Source organism: Lissotriton helveticus, chromosome 5_1 (assembly GCF_964261635.1).
Source record: "Lissotriton helveticus chromosome 5_1, aLisHel1.1, whole genome shotgun sequence".
NCBI classification, from domain to species: domain Eukaryota; kingdom Metazoa; phylum Chordata; class Amphibia; order Caudata; family Salamandridae; genus Lissotriton; species Lissotriton helveticus.
This window is the reverse complement of record NC_136065.1, coordinates 1,647,381,341-1,647,408,589: the sequence shown is the minus strand read 5'-3', so window position 1 is coordinate 1,647,408,589 and position 27,249 is coordinate 1,647,381,341. Positions and strand designations below refer to the sequence as shown.

General features: G+C 44.4%; 27 non-coding genes across 27 annotated transcripts; 8 read left to right on the top strand and 19 right to left on the bottom strand.

Annotated features, from left to right (window-relative positions):
- Positions 1 to 691: 691 nt before the first annotated feature.
- On the bottom strand, positions 692 to 763 carry TRNAT-UGU (transfer RNA threonine (anticodon UGU)). Its single transcript has one exon. It is a non-coding gene; the product is annotated as a tRNA-Thr (tRNA).
- Positions 764 to 1,879: 1,116 nt separating this feature from the next.
- Positions 1,880 to 1,961, bottom strand: TRNAS-GCU (transfer RNA serine (anticodon GCU)). Its single transcript has one exon. It is a non-coding gene; the product is annotated as a tRNA-Ser (tRNA).
- A 292-nt stretch (positions 1,962 to 2,253) lies between these two features.
- On the top strand, positions 2,254 to 2,348 carry TRNAI-UAU (transfer RNA isoleucine (anticodon UAU)). The gene is made up of 2 exons: positions 2,254 to 2,291; positions 2,313 to 2,348. It is a non-coding gene; the product is annotated as a tRNA-Ile (tRNA).
- Positions 2,349 to 3,517: 1,169 nt separating this feature from the next.
- TRNAT-UGU (transfer RNA threonine (anticodon UGU)) lies at positions 3,518 to 3,589 on the bottom strand. Its single transcript has one exon. It is a non-coding gene; the product is annotated as a tRNA-Thr (tRNA).
- A 1,116-nt stretch (positions 3,590 to 4,705) lies between these two features.
- On the bottom strand, positions 4,706 to 4,787 carry TRNAS-GCU (transfer RNA serine (anticodon GCU)). The gene has a single exon. It is a non-coding gene; the product is annotated as a tRNA-Ser (tRNA).
- Positions 4,788 to 5,079: 292 nt separating this feature from the next.
- TRNAI-UAU (transfer RNA isoleucine (anticodon UAU)) lies at positions 5,080 to 5,174 on the top strand. Its single transcript has 2 exons — positions 5,080 to 5,117; positions 5,139 to 5,174. It is a non-coding gene; the product is annotated as a tRNA-Ile (tRNA).
- Positions 5,175 to 6,343: 1,169 nt separating this feature from the next.
- TRNAT-UGU (transfer RNA threonine (anticodon UGU)) lies at positions 6,344 to 6,415 on the bottom strand. The gene has a single exon. It is a non-coding gene; the product is annotated as a tRNA-Thr (tRNA).
- Positions 6,416 to 7,531: 1,116 nt separating this feature from the next.
- On the bottom strand, positions 7,532 to 7,613 carry TRNAS-GCU (transfer RNA serine (anticodon GCU)). Its single transcript has one exon. It is a non-coding gene; the product is annotated as a tRNA-Ser (tRNA).
- Positions 7,614 to 7,905: 292 nt separating this feature from the next.
- TRNAI-UAU (transfer RNA isoleucine (anticodon UAU)) lies at positions 7,906 to 8,000 on the top strand. Its single transcript has 2 exons — positions 7,906 to 7,943; positions 7,965 to 8,000. It is a non-coding gene; the product is annotated as a tRNA-Ile (tRNA).
- Positions 8,001 to 9,168: 1,168 nt separating this feature from the next.
- On the bottom strand, positions 9,169 to 9,240 carry TRNAT-UGU (transfer RNA threonine (anticodon UGU)). Its single transcript has one exon. It is a non-coding gene; the product is annotated as a tRNA-Thr (tRNA).
- A 1,116-nt stretch (positions 9,241 to 10,356) lies between these two features.
- On the bottom strand, positions 10,357 to 10,438 carry TRNAS-GCU (transfer RNA serine (anticodon GCU)). Its single transcript has one exon. It is a non-coding gene; the product is annotated as a tRNA-Ser (tRNA).
- A 292-nt stretch (positions 10,439 to 10,730) lies between these two features.
- TRNAI-UAU (transfer RNA isoleucine (anticodon UAU)) lies at positions 10,731 to 10,825 on the top strand. The gene is made up of 2 exons: positions 10,731 to 10,768; positions 10,790 to 10,825. It is a non-coding gene; the product is annotated as a tRNA-Ile (tRNA).
- Positions 10,826 to 11,994: 1,169 nt separating this feature from the next.
- On the bottom strand, positions 11,995 to 12,066 carry TRNAT-UGU (transfer RNA threonine (anticodon UGU)). Its single transcript has one exon. It is a non-coding gene; the product is annotated as a tRNA-Thr (tRNA).
- Positions 12,067 to 13,182: 1,116 nt separating this feature from the next.
- On the bottom strand, positions 13,183 to 13,264 carry TRNAS-GCU (transfer RNA serine (anticodon GCU)). Its single transcript has one exon. It is a non-coding gene; the product is annotated as a tRNA-Ser (tRNA).
- A 292-nt stretch (positions 13,265 to 13,556) lies between these two features.
- On the top strand, positions 13,557 to 13,651 carry TRNAI-UAU (transfer RNA isoleucine (anticodon UAU)). Its single transcript has 2 exons — positions 13,557 to 13,594; positions 13,616 to 13,651. It is a non-coding gene; the product is annotated as a tRNA-Ile (tRNA).
- Positions 13,652 to 14,809: 1,158 nt separating this feature from the next.
- On the bottom strand, positions 14,810 to 14,881 carry TRNAT-UGU (transfer RNA threonine (anticodon UGU)). Its single transcript has one exon. It is a non-coding gene; the product is annotated as a tRNA-Thr (tRNA).
- A 1,116-nt stretch (positions 14,882 to 15,997) lies between these two features.
- TRNAS-GCU (transfer RNA serine (anticodon GCU)) lies at positions 15,998 to 16,079 on the bottom strand. The gene has a single exon. It is a non-coding gene; the product is annotated as a tRNA-Ser (tRNA).
- A 1,544-nt stretch (positions 16,080 to 17,623) lies between these two features.
- TRNAT-UGU (transfer RNA threonine (anticodon UGU)) lies at positions 17,624 to 17,695 on the bottom strand. The gene has a single exon. It is a non-coding gene; the product is annotated as a tRNA-Thr (tRNA).
- A 1,116-nt stretch (positions 17,696 to 18,811) lies between these two features.
- TRNAS-GCU (transfer RNA serine (anticodon GCU)) lies at positions 18,812 to 18,893 on the bottom strand. Its single transcript has one exon. It is a non-coding gene; the product is annotated as a tRNA-Ser (tRNA).
- Positions 18,894 to 19,185: 292 nt separating this feature from the next.
- On the top strand, positions 19,186 to 19,280 carry TRNAI-UAU (transfer RNA isoleucine (anticodon UAU)). Its single transcript has 2 exons — positions 19,186 to 19,223; positions 19,245 to 19,280. It is a non-coding gene; the product is annotated as a tRNA-Ile (tRNA).
- Positions 19,281 to 20,447: 1,167 nt separating this feature from the next.
- TRNAT-UGU (transfer RNA threonine (anticodon UGU)) lies at positions 20,448 to 20,519 on the bottom strand. Its single transcript has one exon. It is a non-coding gene; the product is annotated as a tRNA-Thr (tRNA).
- A 1,116-nt stretch (positions 20,520 to 21,635) lies between these two features.
- TRNAS-GCU (transfer RNA serine (anticodon GCU)) lies at positions 21,636 to 21,717 on the bottom strand. The gene has a single exon. It is a non-coding gene; the product is annotated as a tRNA-Ser (tRNA).
- Positions 21,718 to 22,009: 292 nt separating this feature from the next.
- On the top strand, positions 22,010 to 22,104 carry TRNAI-UAU (transfer RNA isoleucine (anticodon UAU)). The gene is made up of 2 exons: positions 22,010 to 22,047; positions 22,069 to 22,104. It is a non-coding gene; the product is annotated as a tRNA-Ile (tRNA).
- Positions 22,105 to 23,262: 1,158 nt separating this feature from the next.
- Positions 23,263 to 23,334, bottom strand: TRNAT-UGU (transfer RNA threonine (anticodon UGU)). The gene has a single exon. It is a non-coding gene; the product is annotated as a tRNA-Thr (tRNA).
- A 1,116-nt stretch (positions 23,335 to 24,450) lies between these two features.
- Positions 24,451 to 24,532, bottom strand: TRNAS-GCU (transfer RNA serine (anticodon GCU)). The gene has a single exon. It is a non-coding gene; the product is annotated as a tRNA-Ser (tRNA).
- A 292-nt stretch (positions 24,533 to 24,824) lies between these two features.
- Positions 24,825 to 24,919, top strand: TRNAI-UAU (transfer RNA isoleucine (anticodon UAU)). The gene is made up of 2 exons: positions 24,825 to 24,862; positions 24,884 to 24,919. It is a non-coding gene; the product is annotated as a tRNA-Ile (tRNA).
- Positions 24,920 to 26,087: 1,168 nt separating this feature from the next.
- Positions 26,088 to 26,159, bottom strand: TRNAT-UGU (transfer RNA threonine (anticodon UGU)). The gene has a single exon. It is a non-coding gene; the product is annotated as a tRNA-Thr (tRNA).
- Between the last annotated feature and the right edge of the window lie 1,090 nt (positions 26,160 to 27,249).

Sequence of the window (27,249 nt, the reverse complement as noted above, 5' to 3'; positions counted from 1 at the left end):
AAAGTTAACTTTTTAAAACCATTCAACCTAATATATTTATTTCTCTAACTTGTGAATGTGGTCCATGTTCTCTTTTCCTCATCCCCATCACGATACTCCTTTTCCCGAAATCAGGTTCACTTCTTTATCCAGCCCACCCATCCAAGGTCACCAAATCTATGAAGCGATTCTGCTTTTTCTCACATTCTCTCTATGTACAAGATACCTTGTATCATTTGAATGGACAGCAGGAGAGTCGGATATTTATGGTTAGTGGGGGTGGGGTTTTGAAGATTAACCTCATTTGACTAAGAGCCGGGGAATCTGGGAGGAAAAGTATTTTAAGGGGGATGAAGTTCACATCTCCTTAGTGAAATTTCTAGATCCTTATTTCATCCTTTCTGTGGATGCAGACTCAGTCGGAACAGAGGTCATAGTCCTCGCTCTGACTTTCAAAGGAACTTCAAATATGCATGGCTTATTTGGCTTTGCCCGGCAGGGCTTGCCCGGCGGGGTGAGAATGGCGTTTGTCAGGCGTTCGTCAGGCGATCGGAAGGGGTGAGGCGATAGTTTATGGTTCAATGGTTTTCATGAAGTCTTCTTGATACGATGAAAGCAGGAAAGGGAAGCTTGTCAATAAGCAAACTTAAGACAAGGTGTGATTCCTAGAAAGAATGACTTGGAAACAACATACAGAAACTCACATATAAAAAGGCCCTGATGAGGCTTGAACTCATGACCCCTGGTTTACAAGACCAGTGCTCTGCCACTGAGCTACAAGGCCAGCCTGCCTGCAGTATGTAAATCGCTTCGTGTATTCTTACTGCGGTATGAAGATATCTATGATTTTGAGACTCTGTATGGAAATGCAGTTGCATTTGAATGTCTACATGCGTGCACAAATTGAAGAGCATGCTTAAGACACTTTTCTTGGAAGTAGGAAAAACTCCATTTTGATTTGAGAACATAAGAGTATTCACATTTATGACCATACTGATAGCTCTAGTTAGTATGTCCACAATCAGTGACAGATAGAGAACTCACTTATTAGAAGTGATCTGTCTCTGTGGGGCAGACATATGTCAACAGTCATACACTTGAGATGGCTGAAACTTTAGGAGTAAGAGCTGCTTTCTTATCAGTCTATCTATCCAAACTGGTTAGAAGTAACCCTGGGCGTCCGAATCGGCTACGCCCACGGAGTAGGCATAGTGTTGCCTTCTACGCATTTTGCGTAGACAGCGTAGCCGGCAACACTACGCCCACTCCGTGTGCGTAGCCGATTCGGCCGCCACCCGCCTCCCTCCCGCCCTCCCCTACATACATTATTTAAGCAACTAACCTTAATAAAACAATTTTTAAAGCACTTACCATGTCCGGGGCTCTTCCGGGGCTCCCTCTTGGAATAGCGTCCCTTCCTGGATACCAATGCGCATGCGCGGCCTCCCGCGCATGCGCATTGGTATCCAGGACGACGCTATTCCAAGAGGGAGCCCCGGACGAGCTCCGGACACGGTAAGTGCTTTAAAATTGTTTTATTAAGGGTAGTTGCTTAAATAATGTATGTAGGGGAGAGCGGGAGGGAGGTGCGTAGTGGGGCTACGCGGAGTGCGGGAGTGGGCGTAGCTTCTCGCCCACTCCGCGTAGCTCCGCGGAGCCCCACTACGCCCACTACGACAAGGGTTAGTTAGAAGGCCAGGAGTGAGGGAAAGGCAATCCTCTGGACACTTCATGAAAGATCTAATTTCAATTAAGCACAAAACACTTCCCTTAATTTGACATAATTGCCAAAATGGAATAGTCAGTTGGGCCCTTCTAGTGGATTATGGCTGTGTCTTGAAAGAGAGTGTAATTGTACTACGAGACATGCCCACCTTCAAAAGAGTGTCTGATGGTGTTCCGACGAAGGTGGGATTCGAACCCACGCGTGCAGAGCACAATGGATTAGCAGTCCATCGCCTTAACCACTCGGCCACCTCGTCTGCCTTAGGTGACTATGTTTCATTTTTTAGGAAATTCTTACGATGTGCTAATTACAAATAATCATAAGTTTCTCCTAGACTGTGTCAGAACTGGCAAATATATGTGGTGTTCAATAGACAGAGCACATGATATAGCAGAATTATCAAATCTGTTCCATTAGGACTGTAGTTTTTAATAGTCATGATAACATGCAAGCATGTGAGTCGATCTTGCACAGTGAATAAGGGAGCAGTGCCAGTATCTACTTGGTCAGCTCTAGATGGCTCAACTGGGGAGGTATGAGAACAGTGAGCTCCAGTGGCGCAATCGGTTAGCGCGCGGTACTTATACAGCAGTACTTGCATTGAGGCATGCCGAGGTTGTGAGTTCGAGCCTCACCTGGAGCAGCTTACTGGTTTTTCATAAACCATTTCACTAAAAGTAAAGAATAAACTCAGGGGAAAGACGGCCCTTGCTAGAGAGTTTTTACTTCTTTTCAGGATCTGCGTGTCCGACTCTTCCAGGTGCAAATATCACAATCCTATTCGATGCTCCTTATAAACATTCCATGATGTGCCGTCTTGCATAGCAGGCAAACACCACATCAGTGCATTTAAAAATACATTTGTAGAATAATAAATATGATGAAAACATTGTTGTCACGGGATAACCATATACTGAGGAGCTGCAAACAGTGCTGTATCAGCTACTTACAATAAAATTTAACTGAAAGACATATCAAAAGAAGAGCGTCATCATATTAATGTTTCTAGTCAGCATAAGAGTTGCACCATAGCAGCTTATGGTGCTTTCTGCTCAGATTGTGCCTCCAATCCCACATTGATTTTTTTTATTCTTTGCAGTTTAAAAAAACAATTCATGCTCAAAGTTAACTTTTTAAAACCATTCAACCTAATATATTTATTTCTCTAACTTGTGAATGTGGTCCATGTTCTCTTTTCCTCATCCCCATCACGATACTCCTTTTCCCGAAATCAGGTTCACTTCTTTATCCAGCCCACCCATCCAAGGTCACCAAATCTATGAAGCGATTCTGCTTTTTCTCACATTTTCTCTATGTACAAGATACCTTGTATCATTTGAATGGACAGCAGGAGAGTCGGATATTTATGGTTAGTGGGGGTGGGGTTTTGAAGATTAACCTCATTTGACTAAGAGCCGGGGCATCTGGGAGGAAAAGTATTTTAAGGGGGATGAAGTTCACATCTCCTTGGTGAAATTTCTAGATCCTTATTTCATCCTTTCTGTGGATGCAGACTCAGTCGGAACAGAGGTCATAGTCCTCGCTCTGACTTTCAAAGGAACTTCAAATATGCATGGCTTATTTGGCTTTGCCCGGCAGGGCTTGCCTGGCGGGGTGAGAATGGCGTTTGTCAGGCGTTCGTCAGGCGATCGGAAGGGGTGAGGCGATAGTTTATGGTTCAATGGTTTTCATGAAGTCTTCTTGATACGATGAAAGCAGGAAAGGGAAGCTTGTCAATAAGCAAACTTAAGACAAGGTGTGACTCCTAGAAAGAATGACTTGGAAACAACATACAGAAACTCACATATAAAAAGGCCCTGATGAGGCTTGAACTCATGACCCCTGGTTTACAAGACCAGTGCTCTGCCACTGAGCTACAAGGCCAGCCTGCCTGCAGTATGTAAATCGCTTCATGTATTCTTACTGCGGTATGAAGATATCTATGATTTTGAGACTCTGTATGGAAATGCAGTTGCATTTGAATGTCTACATGCGTGCACAAATTGAAGAGCATGCTTAAGACACTTTTCTTGGAAGTAGGAAAAACTCCATTTTGATTTGAGAACATAAGAGTATTCACATTTATGACCATACTGATAGCTCTAGTTAGTATGTCCACAATCAGTGACAGATAGAGAACTCACTTATTAGAAGTGATCTGTCTCTGTGGGGCAGACATATGTCAACAGTCATACACTTGAGATGGCTGAAACTTTAGGAGTAAGAGCTGCTTTCTTATCAGTCTATCTATCCAAACTGGTTAGAAGTAACCCTGGGCGTCCGTATCGGCTACGCCCACGGAGTAGGCGTAGTGTTGCCTTCTACGCATTTTGCGTAGACAGCGTAGCCGGCAACACTACGCCCACTCCGTGTGCGTAGCCGATTCGGCCGCCACCCGCCTCCCTCCCGCCCTCCCCTACATACATTATTTAAGCAACTAACCTTAATAAAACAATTTTTAAAGCACTTACCATGTCCGGGGCTCTTCCGGGGCTCCCTCTTGGAATAGCGTCCCTTCCTGGATACCAATGCGCATGCGCGGCCTCCCGTGCATGCGCATTGTTATCCAGGACGACGCTATTCCAAGAGGGAGCCCCGGACAAGCTCCGGACACGGTAAGTGCTTTAAAATTGTTTTATTAAGGGTAGTTGCTTAAATAATGTATGTAGGGGAGAGCGGGAGGGAGGTGCGTAGTGGGGCTACGCGGAGTGCGGGAGTGGGCGTAGCTTCTCGCCCACTCCGCGTAGCTCCGCGGAGCCCCACTACGCCCACTACGACCAGGGTTAGTTAGAAGGCCAGGAGTGAGGGAAAGGCAATCCTCTGGACACTTCATGAAAGATCTAATTTCAATTAAGCACAAAACACTTCCCTTAATTTGACATAATTGCCAAAATGGAATAGTCAGTTGGGCCCTTCTAGTGGATTATGGCTGTGTCTTGAAAGAGAGTGTAATTGTACTACGAGACATGCCCACCTTCAAAAGAGTGTCTGATAGCGTTCCGACGAAGGTGGGATTCGAACCCACGCGTGCAGAGCACAATGGATTAGCAGTCCATCGCCTTAATCACTCGGCCACCTCGTCTGCCTTAGGTGACTATGTTTCATTTTTTAGGAAATTCTTACGATGTGCTAATTACAAATAATCATAAGTTTCTCCTAGACTGTGTCAGAACTGGCAAATATATGTGGTGTTCAATAGACAGAGCACATGATATAGCAGAATTATCAAATCTGTTCCATTAGGACTGTAGTTTTTAATAGTCATGATAACATGCTAGCATGTGAGTCGATCTTGCACAGTGAATAAGGGAGCAGTGCCAGTATCTACTTGGTCAGCTCTAGAGGGCTCAACTGGGGAGGTATGAGAACAGTGAGCTCCAGTGGCGCAATCGGTTAGCGCGCGGTACTTATACAGCAGTACTTGCATTGAGGCATGCCGAGGTTGTGAGTTCGAGCCTCACCTGGAGCAGCTTACTGGTTTTTCATAAACCATTTCCCTAAAATTAAAGATTAAACTCAGGGGAAAGACGGCCCTTGCTAGAGAGTTTTTACTTCTTTTCAGGATCTGCGTGTCCGACTCTTCCAGGTGCAAATATCACAATCCTATTCGATGCTCCTTATAAACATTCCATGATGTGCCGTCTTGCATAGCATGCAAACACCACATCAGTGCATTTAAAAATACATTTGTAGAATAATAAATATGATGAAAACATTGTTGTCACGGGATAACCATATACTGAGGAGCTGCAAACAGTGCTGTATCAGCTACTTACAATAAAATTTAACTGAAAGACATATCAAAAGAAGAGTGTCATCATATTAATGTTTCTAGTCAGCATAAGAGTTGCACCATAGCAGCTTATGGTGCTTTCTGCTCAGATTGTGCCTCCAATCCCACATTGATTTTTTTTATTCTTTGCAGTTTAAAAAAACAATTCATGCTCAAAGTTAACTTTTTAAAACCATTCAACCTAATATATTTATTTCTCTAACTTGTGAATGTGGTCCATGTTCTCTTTTCCTCATCCCCATCACGATACTCCTTTTCCCGAAATCAGGTTCACTTCTTTATCCAGCCCACCCATCCAAGGTCACCAAATCTATGAAGCGATTCTGCTTTTTCTCACATTCTCTCTATGTACAAGATACCTTGTATCATTTGAATGGACAGCAGGAGAGTCGGATATTTATGGTTAGTGGGGGTGGGGTTTTGAAGATTAACCTCATTTGACTAAGAGCCGGGGCATCTGGGAGGAAAAGTATTTTAAGGGGGATGAAGTTCACATCTCCTTGGTGAAATTTCTAGATCCTTATTTCATCCTTTCTGTGGATGCAGACTCAGTCGGAACAGAGGTCATAGTCCTCGCTCTGACTTTCAAAGGAACTTCAAATATGCATGGCTTATTTGGCTTTGCCCGGCAGGGCTTGCCCGGCGGGGTGAGAATGGCGTTTGTCAGGCATTCGTCAGGCGATCGGAAGGGGTGAGGCGATAGTTTATGGTTCAATGGTTTTCATGAAGTCTTCTTGATACGATGAAAGCAGGAAAGGGAAGCTTGTCAATAAGCAAACTTAAGACAAGGTGTGAGTCCTAGAAAGAATGACTTGGAAACAACATACAGAAACTCACATATAAAAAGGCCCTGATGAGGCTTGAACTCATGACCCCTGGTTTACAAGACCAGTGCTCTGCCACTGAGCTACAAGGCCAGCCTGCTTGCAGTATGTAAATCGCTTCGTGTATTCTTACTGCGGTATGAAGATATCTATGATTTTGAGACTCTGTATGGAAATGCAGTTGCATTTGAATGTCTACATGCGTGCACAAATTGAAGAGCATGCTTAAGACACTTTTCTTGGAAGTAGGAAAAACTCCATTTTGATTTGAGAACATAAGAGTATTCACATTTATGACCATACTGATAGCTCTAGTTAGTATGTCCACAATCAGTGACAGATAGAGAACTCACTTATTAGAAGTGATCTGTCTCTGTGGGGCAGACATATGTCAACAGTCATACACTTGAGATGGCTGAAACTTTAGGAGTAAGAGCTGCTTTCTTATCAGTCTATCTATCCAAACTGGTTAGAAGTAACCCTGGGCGTCCGAATCGGCTACGCCCACGGAGTAGGCGTAGTGTTGCCTTCTACGCATTTTGCGTAGACAGCGTAGCCGGCAACACTACGCCCACTCCGTGTGCGTAGCCGATTCGGCCGCCACCCGCCTCCCTCCCGCCCTCCCCTACATACATTATTTAAGCAACTAACCTTAATAAAACAATTTTTAAAGCACCCACCATGTCCGGGGCTCTTCCGGGGCTCCCTCTTGGAATAGCGTCCCTTCCTGGATACCAATGCGCATGCGCGGCCTCCCGCGCATGCGCATTGGTATCCAGGACGACGCTATTCCAAGATGGAGCCCCGGACGAGCCCCGGACACGGTAAGTGCTTTAAAATTGTTTTATTAAGGGTAGTTGCTTAAATAATGTATGTAGGGGAGAGCGGGAGGGAGGTGCGTAGTGGGGCTACGCGGAGTGCGGGAGTGGGCGTAGCTTCTCGCCCACTCCGCGTAGCTCCGCGGTGCCCCACTACGCCCACTACGACCAGGGTTAGTTAGAAGGCCAGGAGTGAGGGAAAGGCAATCCTCTGGACACTTCATGAAAGATCTAATTTCAATTAAGCACAAAACACTTCCCTTAATTTGACATAATTGCCAAAATGGAATAGTCAGTTGGGCCCTTCTAGTGGATTATGGCTGTGTCTTGAAAGAGAGTGTAATTGTACTACGAGACATGCCCACCTTCAAAAGAGTGTCTGATGGCGTTCCGACGAAGGTGGGATTCGAACCCACGCGTGCAGAGCACAATGGATTAGCAGTCCATCACCTTAACCACTCGGCCACCTCGTCTGCCTTAGGTGACTATGTTTCATTTTTTAGGAAATTCTTACGATGTGCTAATTACAAATAATCATAAGTTTCTCCTAGACTGTGTCAGAACTGGCAAATATATGTGGTGTTCAATAGACAGAGCACATGATATAGCAGAATTATCAAATCTGTTCCATTAGGACTGTAGTTTTTAATAGTCATGATAACATGCTAGCATGTGAGTCGATCTTGCACAGTGAATAAGGGAGCAGTGCCAGTATCTACTTGGTCAGCTCTAGATGGCTCAACTGGGGAGGTATGAGAACAGTGAGCTCCAGTGGCGCAATCGGTTAGCGTGCGTTACTTATACAGCAGTACTTGCATTGAGGCATGCCGAGGTTGTGAGTTCGAGCCTCACCTGGAGCAGCTTACTGGTTTTTCATAAACCATTTCCTTAAAATTAAAGATTAAACTCAGGGGAAAGACGGCCCTTGCTAGAGAGGTTTTACTTCTTTTCAGGATCTGCGTGTCCGACTCTTCCAGGTGCAAATATCACAATCCTATTCGATGCTCCTTATAAACATTCCATGATGTGCCGTCTTGCATAGCATGCAAACACCACATCAGTGCATTTAAAAATACATTTGTAGAATAATAAATATGATGAAAACATTGTTGTCACGGGATAACCATATACTGAGGAGCTGCAAACAGTGCTGTATCAGCTACTTACAATAAAATTTAACTGAAAGACATATCAAAAGAAGAGCGTCATCATATTAATGTTTCTAGTCAGCATAAGAGTTGCACCATAGCAGCTTATGGTGCTTTCTGCTCAGATTGTGCCTCCAATCCCACATTGATTTTTTTTATTCTTTGCAGTTTAAAAAACAATTCATGCTCAAAGTTAACTTTTTAAAACCATTCAACCTAATATATTTATTTCTCTAACTTGTGAATGTGGTCCATGTTCTCTTTTCCTCATCCCCATCACGATACTCCTTTTCCCGAAATCAGGTTCACTTCTTTATCCAGCCCACCCATACAAGGTCACCAAATCTATGAAGCGATTCTGCTTTTTCTCACATTCTCTCTATGTACAAGATACCTTGTATCATTTGAATGGACAGCAGGAGAGTCGGATATTTATGGTTAGTGGGGGTGGGGTTTTGAAGATTAACCTCATTTGACTGAGAGCCGGGGCATCTGGGAGGAAAAGTATTTTAAGGGGGATGAAGTTCACATCTCCTTGGTGAAATTTCTAGATCCTTATTTCATCCTTTCTGTGGATGCAGACTCAGTCGGAACAGAGGTCATAGTCCTCGCTCTGACTTTCAAAGGAACTTCAAATATGCATGGCTTATTTGGCTTTGCCCGGCAGGGCTTGCCCGGCGGGGTGAGAATGGCGTTTGTCAGGCATTCGTCAGGCGATCGGAAGGGGTGAGGCGATAGTTTATGGTTCAATGGTTTTCATGAAGTCTTCTTGATACGATGAAAGCAGGAAAGGGAAGCTTGTCAATAAGCAAACTTAAGACAAGGTGTGACTCCTAGAAAGAATGACTTGGAAACAACATACAGAAACTCACATATAAAAAGGCCCTGATGAGGCTTGAACTCATGACCCCTGGTTTACAAGACCAGTGCTCTGCCACTGAGCTACAAGGCCAGCCTGCCTGCAGTATGTAAATCGCTTCATGTATTCTTACTGCGGTATGAAGATATCTATGATTTTGAGACTCTGTATGGAAATGCAGTTGCATTTGAATGTCTACATGCGTGCACAAATTGAAGAGCATGCTTAAGACACTTTTCTTGGAAGTAGGAAAAACTCCATTTTGATTTGAGAACATAAGAGTATTCACATTTATGACCATACTGATAGCTCTAGTTAGTATGTCCACAATCAGTGACAGATAGAGAACTCACTTATTAGAAGTGATCTGTCTCTGTGGGGCAGACATATGTCAACAGTCATACACTTGAGATGGCTAAAACTTTAGGAGTAAGAGCTGCTTTCTTATCAGTCTATCTATCCAAACTGGTTAGAAGTAACCCTGGGCGTCCGAATCGGCTACGCCCACGGAGTAGGCGTAGTGTTGCCTTCTACGCATTTTGCGTAGACAGCGTAGCCGGCAACACTACGCCCACTCCGTGTGCGTAGCCGATTCGGCCGCCACCCGCCTCCCTCCCGCCCTCCCCTACATACATTATTTAAGCAACTAACCTTAATAAAACAATTTTTAAAGCACTTACCATGTCCGGGGCTCTTCCGGGGCTCCCTCTTGGAATAGCGTCCCTTCCTGGATACCAATGCGCATGCGCGGCCTCCCGCGCATGCGCATTGGTATCCAGGACGACGCTATTCCAAGATGGAGCCCCGGACGAGCCCCGGACACGGTAAGTGCTTTAAAATTGTTTTATTAAGGGTAGTTGCTTAAATAATGTATGTAGGGGAGAGCGGGAGGGAGGTGCGTAGTGGGGCTACGCGGAGTGCGGGAGTGGGCGTAGCTTCTCGCCCACTCCGCGTAGCTCCGCGGAGCCCCACTACGCCCACTACGACCAGGGTTAGTTAGAAGGCCAGGAGTGAGGGAAAGGCAATCCTCTGGACACTTCATGAAAGATCTAATTTCAATTAAGCACAAAACACTTCCCTTAATTTGACATAATTGCCAAAATGGAATAGTCAGTTGGGCCCTTCTAGTGGATTATGGCTGTGTCTTGAAAGAGAGTGTAATTGTACTACGAGACATGCCCACCTTCAAAAGAGTGTCTAATGGCGTTCCGACGAAGGTGGGATTCGAACCCACGCGTGCAGAGCACAACGGATTAGCAGTCCATCGCCTTAACCACTCGGCCACCTCGTCTGCCTTAGGTGACTATGTTTCATTTTTTAGGAAATTCTTACGATGTGCTAATTACAAATAATCATAAGTTTCTCCTAGACTGTGTCAGAACTGGCAAATATATGTGGTGTTCAATAGACAGAGCACATGATATAGCAGAATTATCAAATCTGTTCCATTAGGACTGTAGTTTTTAATAGTCATGATAACATGCTAGCATGTGAGTCGATCTTGCACAGTGAATAAGGGAGCAGTGCCAGTATCTACTTGGTCAGCTCTAGATGGCTCAACTGGGGAGGTATGAGAACAGTGAGCTCCAGTGGCGCAATCGGTTAGCGCGCGGTACTTATACAGCAGTACTTGCATTGAGGCATGCCGAGGTTGTGAGTTCGAGCCTCACCTGGAGCAGCTTACTGGTTTTTCATAAACCATTTCACTAAAAGTAAAGAATAACCTCAGGGGAAAGACGGCCCTTGCTAGAGAGTTTTTACTTCTTTTCAGGATCTGCGTGTCCGACTCTTCCAGGTGCAAATATCACAATCCTATTCGATGCTCCTTATAAACATTCCATGATGTGCCGTCTTGCATAGCATGCAAACACCACATCAGTGCATTTAAAAATACATTTGTAGAATAATAAATATGATGAAAACATTGTTGTCACGGGATAACCATATACTGAGGAGCTGCAAACAGTGCTGTATCAGCTACTTACAATAACATTTAACTGAAAGACATATCAAAAGAAGAGCGTCATCATATTAATGTTTCTAGTCAGCATAAGAGTTGCACCATAGCAGCTTATGGTGCTTTCTGCTCAGATTGTGCCTCCAATCCCACATTAATTTTTTTTATTCTTTGCAGTTTAAAAAAACAATTCATGCTCAAAGTTAACTTTTTAAAACCATTCAACCTAATATATTTATTTCTCTAACTTGTGAATGTGGTCCATGTTCTCTTTTCCTCATCCCCATCACGATACTCCTTTTCCCGAAATCAGGTTCACTTCTTTATCCAGCCCACCCATCCAAGGTCACCAAATCTATGAAGCGATTCTGCTTTTTCTCACATTCTCTCTATGTACAAGATACCTTGTATCATTTGAATGGACAGCAGGAGAGTCGGATATTTATGGTTAGTGGGGGTGGGGTTTTGAAGATTAACCTCATTTGACTAAGAGCCGGGGCATCTGGGAGGAAAAGTATTTTAAGGGGGATGAAGTTCACATCTCCTTGGTGAAATTTCTAGATCCTTATTTCATCCTTTCTGTGGATGCAGACTCAGTCGGAACAGAGGTCATAGTCCTCGCTCTGACTTTCAAAGGAACTTCAAATATGCATGGCTTATTTGGCTTTGCCCGGCAGGGCTTGCCCGGCGGGGTGAGAATGGCGTTTGTCAGGCGTTCGTCAGGCGATCGGAAGGGGTGAGGCGATAGTTTATGGTTCAATGGTTTTCATGAAGTCTTCTTGATACGATGAAAGCAGGAAAGGGAAGCTTGTCAATAAGCAAACCTAAGACAAGGTGTGACTCCTAGAAAGAATGACTTGGAAACAACATACAGAAACTCACATATAAAAAGGCCCTGATGAGGCTTGAACTCATGACCCCTGGTTTACAAGGCCAGTGCTCTGCCACTGAGCTACAAGGCCAGCCTGCCTGCAGTATGTAAATCGCTTCATGTATTCTTACTGCGGTATGAAGATATCTATGATTTTGAGACTCTGTATGGAAATGCAGTTGCATTTGAATGTCTACATGCGTGCACAAATTGAAGAGCATGCTTAAGACACTTTTCTTGGAAGTAGGAAAAACTCCATTTTGATTTGAGAACATAAGAGTATTCACATTTATGACCATACTGATAGCTCTAGTTAGTATGTCCACAATCAGTGACAGATAGAGAACTCACTTATTAGAAGTGATCTGTCTCTGTGGGGCAGACATATGTCAACAGTCATACACTTGAGATGGCTGAAACTTTAGGAGTAAGAGCTGCTTTCTTATCAGTCTATCTATCCAAACTGGTTAGAAGTAACCCTGGGCGTCCGAATCGGCTACGCCCACGGAGTAGGCGTAGTGTTGCCTTCTACGCATTTTGCGTAGATAGCGTAGCCGGCAACACTACGCCCACTCCGTGTGCGTAGCCGATTCGGCCGCCACCCGCCTCCCTCCCGCCCTCCCCTACATACATTATTTAAGCAACTAACCTTAATAAAACAATTTTTAAAGCACTTACCATGTCCGGGGCTCTTCCGGGGCTCCCTCTTGGAATAGCGTCCCTTCCTGGATACCAATGCGCATGCGCGGCCTCCCGCGCATGGGCATTGGTATCCAGGACGACGCTATTCCAAGAGGGAGCCCCGGACGAGCCCCGGACACGGTAAGTGCTTTAAAATTGTTTTATTAAGGGTAGTTGCTTAAATAATGTATGTAGAGGAGAGCGGGAGGGAGGTGCGTAGTGGGGCTACGCGGAGTGCGGGAGTGGGCGTAGCTTCTCGCCCACTCCGCGTAGCTCCGCGGAGTCCCACTACGCCCACTACGACCAGGGTTAGTTAGAAGGCCAGGAGTGAGGGAAAGGCAATGCTCTGGACACTTCATGAAAGATCTAATTTCAATTAAGCACAAAACACTTCCCTTAATTTGACATAATTGCCAAAATGGAATAGTCAGTTGGGCCCTTCTAGTGGATTATGGCTGTGTCTTGAAAGAGAGTGTAATTGTACTACGAGACATGCCCACCTTCAAAAGAGTGTCTAATGGCGTTCCGAAGAAGGTGGGATTCGAACCCACGCGTGCAGAGCACAACGGAGTAGCAGTCCATCGCCTTAACCACTCGGCCACCTCGTCTGCCTTAGGTGACTATGTTTCATTTTTTAGGAAATTCTTACGATATGCTAATTACAAATAATCATAAGTTTCTCCTAGACTGTGTCAGAACTGGCAAATATATGTGGTGTTCAATAGACAGAGCACATGATATAGCAGAATTATCAAATCTGTTCCATTAGGACTGTAGTTTTTAATAGTCATGATAACATGCTAGCATGTGAGTCGATCTTGCACAGTGAATAAGGGAGCAGTGCCAGTATCTACTTGGTCAGCTCTAGATGGCTCAACTGGGGAGGTATGAGAACAGTGAGCTCCAGTGGCGCAATCGGTTAGCGCGCGGTACTTATACAGCAGTACTTGCATTGAGGCATGCCGAGGTTGTGAGTTCGAGCCTCACCTGGAGCAGCTTACTGGTTTTTCATAAACCGTTTCACTAAAAGTAAAGAATAAACTCAGGGGAAAGACGGCCCTTGCTAGAGAGGTTTTACTTCTTTTCAGGATCTGCGTGTCCGACTCTTCCAGGTGCAAATATCACAATCCTATTCGATGCTCCTTATAAACATTCCATGATGTGCCGTCTTGCATAGCATGCAAACACCACATCAGTGCATTTAAAAATACATTTGTAGAATAATAAATATGATGAAAACATTGTTGTCACGGGATAACCATATACTGAGGAGCTGCAAACAGTGCTGTATCAGCTACTTACAATAACATTTAACTGAAAGACATATCAAAAGAAGAGCGTCATCATATTAATGTTTCTAGTCAGCATAAGAGTTGCACCATAGCAGCTTATGGTGCTTTCTGCTCAGATTGTGCCTCCAATCCCACATTGATTTTTTTTATTCTTTGCAGTTTAAAAAAACAATTCATGCTCAAAGTTAACTTTTTAAAACCATTCAACCTAATATATTTATTTCTCTAACTTGTGAATGTGGTCCATGTTCTCTTTTCCTCATCCCCATCACGATACTCCTTTTCCCGAAATCAGGTTCACTTCTTTATCCAGCCCACCCATCCAAGGTCACCAAATCTATGAAGCGATTCTGCTTTTTCTCACATTCTCTCTATGTACAAGATACCTTGTATCATTTGAATGGACAGCAGGAGAGTCGGATATTTATGGTTAGTGGGGGTGGGGTTTTGAAGATTAACCTCATTTGACTAAGAGCCGGGGCATCTGGGAGGAAAAGTATTTTAAGGGGGATGAAGTTCACATCTCCTTGGTGAAATTTCTAGATCCTTATTTCATCCTTTCTGTGGATGCAGACTCAGTCGGAACAGAGGTCATAGTCCTCGCTCTGACTTTCAAAGGAACTTCAAATATGCATGGCTTATTTGGCTTTGCCCGGCAGGGCTTGCCCGGCGGGGTGAGAATGGCGTTTGTCAGGCGATCGGAAGGGGTGAGGCGATAGTTTATGGTTCAATGGTTTTCATGAAGTCTTCTTGATACGATGAAAGCAGGAAAGGGAAGCTTGTCAATAAGCAAACTTAAGACAAGGTGTGACTCCTAGAAAGAATGACTTGGAAACAACATTCAGAAACTCACATATAAAAAGGCCCTGATGAGGCTTGAACTCATGACCCCTGGTTTACAAGACCAGTGCTCTGCCACTGAGCTACAAGGCCAGCCTGCCTGCAGTATGTAAATCGCTTCATGTATTCTTACTGCGGTATGAAGATATCTATGATTTTGAGACTCTGTATGGAAATGCAGTTGCATTTGAATGTCTACATGCGTGCACAAATTGAAGAGCATGCTTAAGACACTTTTCTTGGAAGTAGGAAAAACTCCATTTTGATTTGAGAACATAAGAGTATTCACATTTATGACCATACTGATAGCTCTAGTTAGTATGTCCACAATCAGTGACAGATAGAGAACTCACTTATTAGAAGTGATCTGTCTCTGTGGGGCAGACATATGTCAACAGTCATACACTTGAGATGGCTGAAACTTTAGGAGTCAGAGCTGCTTTCTTATCAGTCTATCTATCCAAACTGGTTAGAAGTAACCCTGGGCGTCCGAATCGGCTACGCCCACGGAGTAGGCGTAGTGTTGCCTTCTACGCATTTTGCGTAGACAGCGTAGCCGGCAACACTACGCCCACTCCGTGAGCGTAGCCGATTCGGCCGCCACCCGCCTCCCTCCCGCCCTCCCCTACATACATTATTTAAGCAACTAACCTTAATAAAACAATTTTTAAAGCACTTACCATGTCCGGGGCTCTTCCGGGGCTCCCTCTTGGAAAAGCGTCCCTTCCTGGATACCAATGCGCATGCGCCGCCTCCCGCGCATGCGCATTGGTATCCAGGACGACGCTATTCCAAGAGGGAGCCCCGGACGAGCTCCGGACACGGTAAGTGCTTTAAAATTGTTTTATTAAGGGTAGTTGCTTAAATAATGTATGTAGGGGAGAGCGGGAGGGAGGTGCGTAGTGGGGCTACGCGGAGTGCGGGAGTGGGCGTAGCTTCTCGCCCACTCCGCGTAGCTCCGCGGAGCCCCACTACGCCCACTACGACCAGGGTTAGTTAGAAGGCCAGGAGTGAGGGAAAGGCAATCCTCTGGACACTTCATGAAAGATCTAATTTCAATTAAGCACAAAACACTTCCCTTAATTTGACATAATTGCCAAAATGGAATAGTCAGTTGGGCCCTTCTAGTGGATTATGGCTGTGTCTTGAAAGAGAGTGTAATTGTACTACGAGACATGCCCACCTTCAAAAGAGTGTCTGATGGCGTTCCGACGAAGGTGGGATTCGAACCCACGCGTGCAGAGCACAATGGATTAGCAGTCCATCGCCTTAACCACTCGGCCACCTCGTCTGCCTTAGGTGACTATGTTTCATTTTTTAGGAAATTCTTACGATGTGCTAATTACAAATAATCATAAGTTTCTCCTAGACTGTGTCAGAACTGGCAAATATATGTGGTGTTCAATAGACAGAGCACATGATATAGCAGAATTATCAAATCTGTTCCATTAGGACTGTAGTTTTTAATAGTCATGATAACATGCTAGCATGTGAGTCGATCTTGCACAGTGAATAAGGGAGCAGTGCCAGTATCTACTTGGTCAGATCTAGATGGCTCAACTGGGGAGGTATGAGAACAGTGAGCTCCAGTGGCGCAATCGGTTAGCGCGCGGTACTTATACAGCAGTACTTGCATTGAGGCATGCCGAGGTTGTGAGTTTGAGCAGCTTACTGGTTTTTCATAAACCATTTCACTAAAATTAAAGATTAAACTCAGGGGAAAGACGGCCCTTGCTAGAGAGTTTTTACTTCTTTTCAGAATCTGCGTGTCCGACTCTTCCAGGTGCAAATATCACAATCCTATTCGATGCTCCTTATAAACATTCCATGATGTGCCGTCTTGCATAGCATGCAAACACCACATCAGTGCATTTAAAAATACATTTGTAGAATAATAAATATGATGAAAACATTGTTGTCACGGGATAACCATATACTGAGGAGCTGCAAACAGTGCTGTATCAGCTACTTACAATAAAATTTAACTGAAAGACATATCAAAAGAAGAGCGTCATCATATTAATGTTTCTAGTCAGCATAAGAGTTGCACCATAGCAGCTTATGGTGCTTTCTGCTCAGATTGTGCCTCCAATCCCACATTGATTTTTTTTATTCTTTGCAGTTTAAAAAAACAATTCATGCTCAAAGTTAACTTTTTAAAACCATTCAACCTAATATATTTATTTCTCTAACTTGTGATTGTGGTCCATGTTCTCTTTTCCTCATCCCCATCACGATACTCCTTTTCCCGAAATCAGGTTCACTTCTTTATCCAGCCCACCCATACAAGGTCACCAAATCTATGAAGCGATTCTGCTTTTTCTCACATTCTCTCTATGTACAAGATACCTTGTATCATTTGAATGGACAGCAGGAGAGTCGGATATTTATGGTTAGTGGGGGTGGGGTTTTGAAGATTAACCTCATTTGACTAAGAGCCGGGGCATCTGGGAGGAAAAGTATTTTAAGGGGGATGAAGTTCACATCTCCTTGGTGAAATTTCTAGATCCTTATTTCATCCTTTCTGTGGATGCAGACTCAGTCGGAACAGAGGTCATAGTCCTCGCTCTGACTTTCAAAGGAACTTCAAATATGCATGGCTTATTTGGCTTTGCCCGGCAGGGCTTGCCCGGCGGGGTGAGAATGGCGTTTGTCAGGCATTCGTCAGGCGATCGGAAGGGGTGAGGCGATAGTTTATGGTTCAATGGTTTTCATGAAGTCTTCTTGATACGATGAAAGCAGGAAAGGGAAGCTTGTCAATAAGCAAACTTAAGACAAGGTGTGACTCCTAGAAAGAATGACTTGGAAACAACATACAGAAACTCACATATAAAAAGGCCCTGATGAGGCTTGAACTCATGACCCCTGGTTTACAAGACCAGTGCTCTGCCACTGAGCTACAAGGCCAGCCTGCCTGCAGTATGTAAATCGCTTCATGTATTCTTACTGCGGTATGAAGATATCTATGATTTTGAGACTCTGTATGGAAATGCAGTTGCATTTGAATGTCTACATGCGTGCACAAATTGAAGAGCATGCTTAAGACACTTTTCTTGGAAGTAGGAAAAACTCCATTTTGATTTGAGAACATAAGAGTATTCACATTTATGACCATACTGATAGCTCTAGTTAGTATGTCCACAATCAGTGACAGATAGAGAACTCACTTATTAGAAGTGATCTGTCTCTGTGGGGCAGACATATGTCAACAGTCATACACTTGAGATGGCTGAAACTTTAGGAGTAAGAGCTGCTTTCTTATCAGTCTATCTATCCAAACTGGTTAGAAGTAACCCTGGGCGTCCGAATCGGCTACGCCCACGGAGTAGGCGTAGTGTTGCCTTCTACGCATTTTGCGTAGATAGCGTAGCCGGCAACACTACGCCCACTCCGTGTGCGTAGCCGATTCGGCCGCCACCCGCCTCCCTCCCGCCCTCCCCTACATACATTATTTAAGCAACTAACCTTAATAAAACAATTTTTAAAGCACTTACCATGTCCGGGGCTCTTCCGGGGCTCCCTCTTGGAATAGCGTCCCTTCCTGGATACCAATGCGCATGCGCGGCCTCCCGCGCATGCGCATTGGTATCCAGGACGACGCTATTCCAAGAGGGAGCCCCGGACGAGCTCCGGACATGGTAAGTGCTTTAAAATTGTTTTATTAAGGGTAGTTGCTTAAATAATGTATGTAGGGGAGAGCGGGAGGGAGGTGCGTAGTGGGGCTACGCGGAGTGCGGGAGTGGGCGTAGCTTCTCGCCCACTCCGCGTAGCTCCGCAGAGCCCCACTACGCCCACTACGACCAGGGTTAGTTAGAAGGCCAGGAGTGAGGGAAAGGCAATCCTCTGGACACTTCATGAAAGATCTAATTTCAATTAAGCACAAAACACTTCCCTTAATTTGACATAATTGCCAAAATGGAATAGTCAGTTGGGCCCTTCTAGTGGATTATGGCTGTGTCTTGAAAGAGAGTGTAATTGTACTACGAGACATGCCCACCTTCAAAAGAGTGTCTGATGGCGTTCCGACGAAGGTGGGATTCGAACCCACGTGTGCAGAGCACAATGGATTAGCAGTCCATCGCCTTAACCACTCGGCCACCTCGTCTGCCTTAGGTGACTATGTTTCATTTTTTAGGAAATTCTTACGATGTGCTAATTACAAATAATCATAAGTTTCTCCTAGACTGTGTCAGAACTGGCAAATATATGTGGTGTTCAATAGACAGAGCACATGATATAGCAGAATTATCAAATCTGTTCCATTAGGACTGTAGTTTTTAATAGTCATGATAACATGCTAGCATGTGAGTCGATCTTGCACAGTGAATAAGGGAGCAGTGCCAGTATCTACTTGGTCAGCTCTAGATGGCTCAACTGGGGAGGTATGAGAACAGTGAGCTCCAGTGGCGCAATCGGTTAGCGCACGGTACTTATACAGCAGTACTTGCATTGAGGCATGCCGAGGTTGTGAGTTCGAGCCTCACCTGGAGCAGCTTACTGGTTTTTCATAAACCATTTCACTAAAAGTAAAGAATAAACTCAGGGGAAAGACAGCCCTTGCTAGAGAGTTTTTACTTCTTTTCAGGATCTGCGTGTCCGACTCTTCCAGGTGCAAATATCACAATCCTATTCGATGCTCCTTATAAACATTCCATGATGTGCCGTCTTGCATAGCATGCAAATACCACATCAGTGCATTTAAAAATACATTTGTAGAATAATAAATATGATGAAAACATTGTTGTCACGGGATAACCATATACTGAGGAGCTGCAAACAGTGCTGTATCAGCTACTTACAATAAAATTTAACTGAAAGACATATCAAAAGAAGAGCGTCATCATATTAATGTTTCTAGTCAACATAAGAGTTGCACCATAGCAGCTTATGGTGCTTTCTGCTCAGATTGTGCCTCCAATCCCACATTGATTTTTTTTATTCTTTGCAGTTTAAAAAAACAATTCATGCTCAAAGTTAACTTTTTAAAACCATTCAACCTAATATATTTATTTCTCTAACTTGTGAATGTGGTCCATGTTCTCTTTTCCTCATCCCCATCACGATACTCCTTTTCCCGAAATCAGGTTCACTTCTTTATCCAGCCCACCCATCCAAGGTCACCAAATCTATGAAGCGATTCTGCTTTTTCTCACATTCTCTCTATGTACAAGATACCTTGTATCATTTGAATGGACAGCAGGAGAGTCGGATATTTATGGTTAGTGGGGGTGGGGTTTTGAAGATTAACCTCATTTGACTAAGAGCCGGGGCATCTGGGAGGAAAAGTATTTTGAGGGGGATGAAGTTCACATCTCCTTGGTGAAATTTCTAGATCCTTATTTCATCCTTTCTGTGGATGCAGACTCAGTCGGAACAGAGGTCATAGTCCTCGCTCTGACTTTCAAATGAACTTCAAATATGCATGGCTTATTTGGCTTTGCCCGGCAGGGTTTGCCCGGCGGGGTGAGAATGGCGTTTGTCAGGCGTTCGTCAGGCGATCGGAAGGGGTGAGGCGATAGTTTATGGTTCAATGGTTTTCATGAAGTCTTCCTGATACGATGAAAGCAGGAAAGGGAAGCTTGTCAATAAGCAAACAAGTCAAGGTGTGACTCCTAGAAAGAATGACTTGGAAACAACATACAGAAACTCACATATAAAAAGGCCCTGATGAGGCTTGAACTCATGACCCCTGGTTTACAAGACCAGTGCTCTGCCACTGAGCTACAAGGCCAGCCTGCCTGCAGTATGTAAATCGCTTCATGTATTCTTACTGCGGTATGAAGATATCTATGATTTTGAGACTCTGTATGGAAATGCAGTTGCATTTGAATGTCTACATGCGTGCACAAATTGAAGAGCATGCTTAAGACACTTTTCTTGGAAGTAGGAAAAACTCCATTTTGATTTGAGAACATAAGAGTATTCACATTTATGACCATACTGATAGCTCTAGTTAGTATGTCCACAATCAGTGACAGATAGAGAACTCACTTATTAGAAGTGATCTGTCTCTGTGGGGCAGACATATGTCAACAGTCATACACTTGAGATGGCTGAAACTTTAGGAGTAAGAGCTGCTTTCTTATCAGTCTATCTATCCAAACTGGTTAGAAGTAACCCTGAGCGTCCGAATCGGCTACGCCCACGGAGTAGGCGTAGTGTTGCCTTCTACGCATTTTGCGTAGACAGCGTAGCCGGCAACACTACGCCCACTCCGTGTGCGTAGCCGATTCGGCCGCCACCCGCCTCCCTCCCGCCCTCCCCTACATACATTATTTAAGAAACTAACCTTAATAAAACAATTTTTAAAGCACATACCATGTCCGGGGCTCTTCCGGGGCTCCCTCTTGGAATAGCGTCCCATCCTGGATACCAATGCGCATGCGCGGCCTCCCGCGCATGCGCATTGGTATCCAGGACGACGCTATTCCAAGAGGGAGCCCCGGACGAGCTCCGGACATGGTAAGTGCTTTAAAATTGTTTTATTAAGGGTAGTTGCTTAAATAATGTATGTAGGGGAGAGCGGGAGGGAGGTGCGTAGTGGGGCTATGCGGAGTGCGGGAGTGGGCGTAGCTTCTCGCCCACTCCGCGTAGCTCCGCGGAGCCCCACTACGCCCACTACGACCAGGGTTAGTTAGAAGGCCAGGAGTGAGGGAAAGGCAATCCTCTGGACACTTCATGAAAGATCTAATTTCAATTAAGCACAAAACACTTCCCTTAATTTGACATAATTGCCAAAATGGAATAGTCAGTTGGGCCCTTCTAGTGGATTATGGCTGTGTCTTGAAAGAGAGTGTAATTGTACTACGAGACATGCCCACCTTCAAAAGAGTGTCTGATGGCGTTCCGACGAAGGTGGGATTCGAACCCACGTGTGCAGAGCACAATGGATTAGCAGTCCATCGCCTTAACCACTCGGCCACCTCGTCTGCCTTAGGTGACTATGTTTCATTTTTTATGAAATTCTTACGATGTGCTAATTACAAATAATCATAAGTTTCTCCTAGACTGTGTCAGAACTGGCAAATATATGTGGTGTTCAATAGACAGAGCACATGATATAGCAGAATTATCAAATCTGTTCCATTAGGACTGTAGTTTTTAATAGTCATGATAACATGCTAGCATGTGAGTCGATCTTGCACAGTGAATAAGGGAGCAGTGCCAGTATCTACTTGGTCAGCTCTAGATGGCTCAACTGGGGAGGTATGAGAACAGTGAGCTCCAGTGGCGCAATCGGTTAGCGCACGGTACTTATACAGCGGTACTTGCATTGAGGCATGCCGAGGTTGTGAGTTCGAGCCTCACCTGGAGCAGCTTACTGGTTTTTCATAAACCATTTCACTAAAAGTAAAGAATAAACTCAGGGGAAAGACGGCCCTTGCTAGAGAGTTCTTACTTCTTTTCAGGATCTGCGTGTCCGACTCTTCCAGGTGCAAATATCACAATCCTATTCGATGCTCCTTATAAACATTCCATGATGTGCCGTCTTGCATAGCATGCAAACACCACATCAGTGCATTTAAAAATACATTTGTAGAATAATAAATATGATGAAAACATTGTTGTCACGGGATAACCATATACTGAGGAGCTGCAAACAGTGCTGTATCAGCTACTTACAATAAAATTTAACTGAAAGACATATCAAAAGAAGAGCGTCATCATATTAATGTTTCTAGTCAACATAAGAGTTGCACCATAGCAGCTTATGGTGCTTTCTGCTCAGATTGTGCCTCCAATCCCACATTGATTTTTTTTATTCTTTGCAGTTTAAAAAAACAATTCATGCTCAAAGTTAACTTTTTAAAACCATTCAACCTAATATATTTATTTCTCTAACTTGTGAATGTGGTCCATGTTCTCTTTTCCTCATCCCCATCACGATACTCCTTTTCCCGAAATCAGGTTCACTTCTTTATCCAGCCCACCCATCCAAGGTCACCAAATCTATGAAGCGATTCTGCTTTTTCTCACATTCTCTCTATGTACAAGATACCTTGTATCATTTGAATGGACAGCAGGAGAGTCGGATATTTATGGTTAGTGGGGGTGGGGTTTTGAAGATTAACCTCATTTGACTAAGAGCCGGGGCATCTGGGAGGAAAAGTATTTTGAGGGGGATGAAGTTCACATCTCCTTGGTGAAATTTCTAGATCCTTATTTCATCCTTTCTGTGGATGCAGACTCAGTCGGAACAGAGGTCATAGTCCTCGCTCTGACTTTCAAAGGAACTTCAAATATGCATGGCTTATTTGGCTTTGCCCGGCAGGGTTTGCCCGGCGGGGTGAGAATGGCGTTTGTCAGGCGATCGGAAGGGGTGAGGCGATAGTTTATGGTTCAATGATTTTCATGAAGTCTTCCTGATACGATGAAAGCAGGAAAGGGAAGCTTGTCAATAAGCAAACTTAAGTCAAGGTGTGACTCCTAGAAAGAATGACTTGGAAACAACATACAGAAACTCACATATAAAAAGGCCCTGATGAGGCTTGAACTCATGACCCCTGGTTTACAAGACCAGTGCTCTGCCACTGAGCTACAAGGCCAGCCTGCCTGCAGTATGTAAATCGCTTCATGTATTCTTACTGCGGTATGAAGATATCTATGATTTTGAGACTCTGTATGGAAATGCAGTTGCATTTGAATGTCTACATGCGTGCACAAATTGAAGAGCATGCTTAAGACACTTTTCTTGGAAGTAGGAAAAACTCCATTTTGATTTGAGAACATAAGAGTATTCACATTTATGACCATACTGATAGCTCTAGTTAGTATGTCCACAATCAGTGACAGATAGAGAACTCACTTATTAGAAGTGATCTGTCTCTGTGGGGCAGACATATGTCAACAGTCATACACTTGAGATGGCTGAAACTTTAGGAGTAAGAGCTGCTTTCTTATCAGTCTATCTATCCAAACTGGTTAGAAGTAACCCTGAGCGTCCGAATCGGCTACGCCCACGGAGTAGGCGTAGTGTTGCCTTCTACGCATTTTGCGTAGACAGCGTAGCCGGCAACACTACGCCCACTCCGTGTGCGTAGCCGATTCGGCCGCCACCCGCCTCCCTCCCGCCCTCCCCTACATACATTATTTAAGAAACTAACCTTAATAAAACAATTTTTAAAGCACATACCATGTCCGAGGCTCTTCCGGGGCTCCCTCTTGGAATAGCGTCCCTTCCTGGATACCAATGCGCATGCGCGGCCTCCCGCGCATGCGCATTGGTATCCAGGACGACGCTATTCCAAGAGGGAGCCCCGGACGAGCCCCGGACACGGTAAGTGCTTTAAAATTGTTTTATTAAGGGTAGTTGCTTAAATAATGTATGTAGGGGAGAGCGGGAGGGAGGTGCGTAGTGGGGCTACGCGGAGTGCGGGAGTGGGCGTAGCTTCTCGCCCACTCCGCGTAGCTCCGCGGAGCCCCACTACGCCCACTACGACCAGGGTTAGTTAGAAGGCCAGGAGTGAGGGAAAGGCAATCCTCTGGACACTTCATGAAAGATCTAATTTCAATTAAGCACAAAACACTTCCCTTAATTTGACATAATTGCCAAAATGGAATAGTCAGTTGGGCCCTTCTAGTGGATTATGGCTGTGTCTTGAAAGAGAGTGTAATTGTACTACGAGACATGTCCACCTTCAAAAGAGCGTCTGATGGCATTCCGACGAAGGTGGGATTCGAACCCACACGTGCAGAGAACAATGGATTAGCAGTCCATCGCCTTAACCACTCGGCCACCTCGTCTGCCTTAGGTGACTATGTTTCATTTTTTAGGAAATTCTTACGATGTTCTAATTACAAATAATCATAAGTTTCTCCTAGACTGTGTCAGAACTGGCAAATATATGTGGTGTTCAATAGACAGAGCACATGATATAGCAGAATTATCAAATCTGTTCCATTAGGACTGTAGTTTTTAATAGTCATGATAACATGCTAGCATGTGAGTCGATCTTGCACAGTGAATAAGGGAGCAGTGCCAGTATCTACTTGGTCAGCTCTAGATGGCTCAACTGGGGAGGTATGAGAACAGTGAGCTCCAGTGGCGCAATCGGTTAGCGCGCGGTACTTATACAGCAGTACTTGCATTGAGGCATGCCGAGGTTGTGAGTTCGAGCCTCACCTGGAGCAGCTTACTGGTTTTTCATAAACCATTTCCCTAAAATTAAAGATTAAACTCAGGGGAAAGACGGCCCTTGCTAGAGAGTTTTTACTTCTTTTCAGGATCTGCGTGTCCGACTCTTCCAGGTGCAAATATCACAATCCTATTCGATGCCTCTTATAAACATTCCATGATGTGCCGTCTTGCATAGCATGCAAACACCACATCAGTGCATTTAAAAATACATTTGTAGAATAATAAATATGATGAAAACATTGTTGTCACGGGATAACCATATACTGAGGAGCTGCAAACAGTGCTGTATCAGCTACTTACAATAAAATTTAACTGAAAGACACATCAAAAGAAGAGCGTCATCATATTAATGTTTCTAGTCAACATAAGAGTTGCACCATAGCAGCTTATGGTGCTTTCTGCTCAGATTGTGCCTCCAATCCCACATTGATTTTTTTTATTCTTTGCAGTTTAAAAAACAATTCATGCTCAAAGTTAACTTTTTAAAACCATTCAACCTAATATATTTATTTCTCTAACTTGTGAATGTGGTCCATGTTCTCTTTTCCTCATCCCCATCACGATACTCCTTTTCCCGAAATCAGGTTCACTTCTTTATCCAGCCCACCCATCCAAGGTCACCAAATCTATGAAGCGATTCTGCTTTTTCTCACATTCTCTCTATGTACAAGATACCTTGTATCATTTGAATGGACAGCAGGAGAGTCGGATATTTATGGTTAGTGGGGGTGGGGTTTTGAAGATTAACCTCATTTGACTAAGAGCCGGGGCATCTGGGAGGAAAAGTATTTTGAGGGGGATGAAGTTCACATCTCCTTGGTGAAATTTCTAGATCCTTATTTCATCCTTTCTGTGGATGCAGACTCAGTCGGAACAGAGGTCATAGTCCTCGCTCTGACTTTCAAAGGAACTTCAAATATGCATGGCTTATTTGGCTTTGCCCGGCAGGGTTTGCCCGGCGGGGTGAGAATGGCGTTTGTCAGGCGTTCCTCAGGCGATCGGAAGGGGTGAGGCGATAGTTTATGGTTCAATGGTTTTCATGAAGTCTTCCTGATACGATGAAAGCAGGAAAGGGAAGCTTGTCAATAAGCAAACTTAAGTCAAGGTGTGACTCCTAGAAAGAATGACTTGGAAACAACATACAGAAACTCACATATAAAAAGGCCCTGATGAGGCTTGAACTCATGACCCCTGGTTTACAAGACCAGTGCTCTGCCACTGAGCTACAAGGCCAGCCTGCCTGCAGTATGTAAATCGCTTCATGTATTCTTACTGCGGTATGAAGATATCTATGATTTTGAGACTCTGTATGGAAATGCAGTTGCATTTGAATGTCTACATGCGTGCACAAATTGAAGAGCATGCTTAAGACACTTTTCTTGGAAGTAGGAAAAACTCCATTTTGATTTGAGAACATAAGAGTATTCACATTTATGACCATACTGATAGCTCTAGTTAGTATGTCCACAATCAGTGACAGATAGAGAACTCACTTATTAGAAGTGATCTGTCTCTGTGGGGCAGACATATGTCAACAGTCATACACTTGAGATGGCTGAAACTTTAGGAGTAAGAGCTGCTTTCTTATCAGTCTATCTATCCAAACTGGTTAGAAGTAACCCTGAGCGTCCGAATCGGCTACGCCCACGGAGTAGGCGTAGTGTTGCCTTCTACGCATTTTGCGTAGACAGCGTAGCCGGCAACACTACGCCCACTCCGTGTGCGTAGCCGATTCGGCCGCCACCCGCCTCCCTCCCGCCCTCCCCTACATACATTATTTAAGAAACTAACCTTAATAAAACAATTTTTAAAGCACATACCATGTCCGGGGCTCTTCCGGGGCTCCCTCTTGGAATAGCGTCCCTTCCTGGATACCAATGCGCATGCGCGGCCTCCGGCGCATGCGCATTGGTATCCAGGACGACGCTATTCCAAGAGGGAGCCCCGGACGAGCCCCGGACACGGTAAGTGCTTTAAAATTGTTTTATTAAGGGTAGTTGCTTAAATAATGTATGTAGGGGAGAGCGGGAGGGAGGTGCGTAGTGGGGCTACGCGGAGTGCGGGAGTGGGCGTAGCTTCTCGCCCACTCCGCGTAGCTCCGCGGAGCCCCACTACGCCCACTACGACCAGGGTTAGTTAGAAGGCCAGGAGTGAGGGAAAGGCAATCCTCTGGACACTTCATGAAAGATCTAATTTCAATTAAGCACAAAACACTTCCCTTAATTTGACATAATTGCCAAAATGGAATAGTCAGTTGCGCCCTTCTAGTGGATTATGGCTGTGTCTTGAAAGAGAGTGTAATTGTACTACGAGACATGTCCAC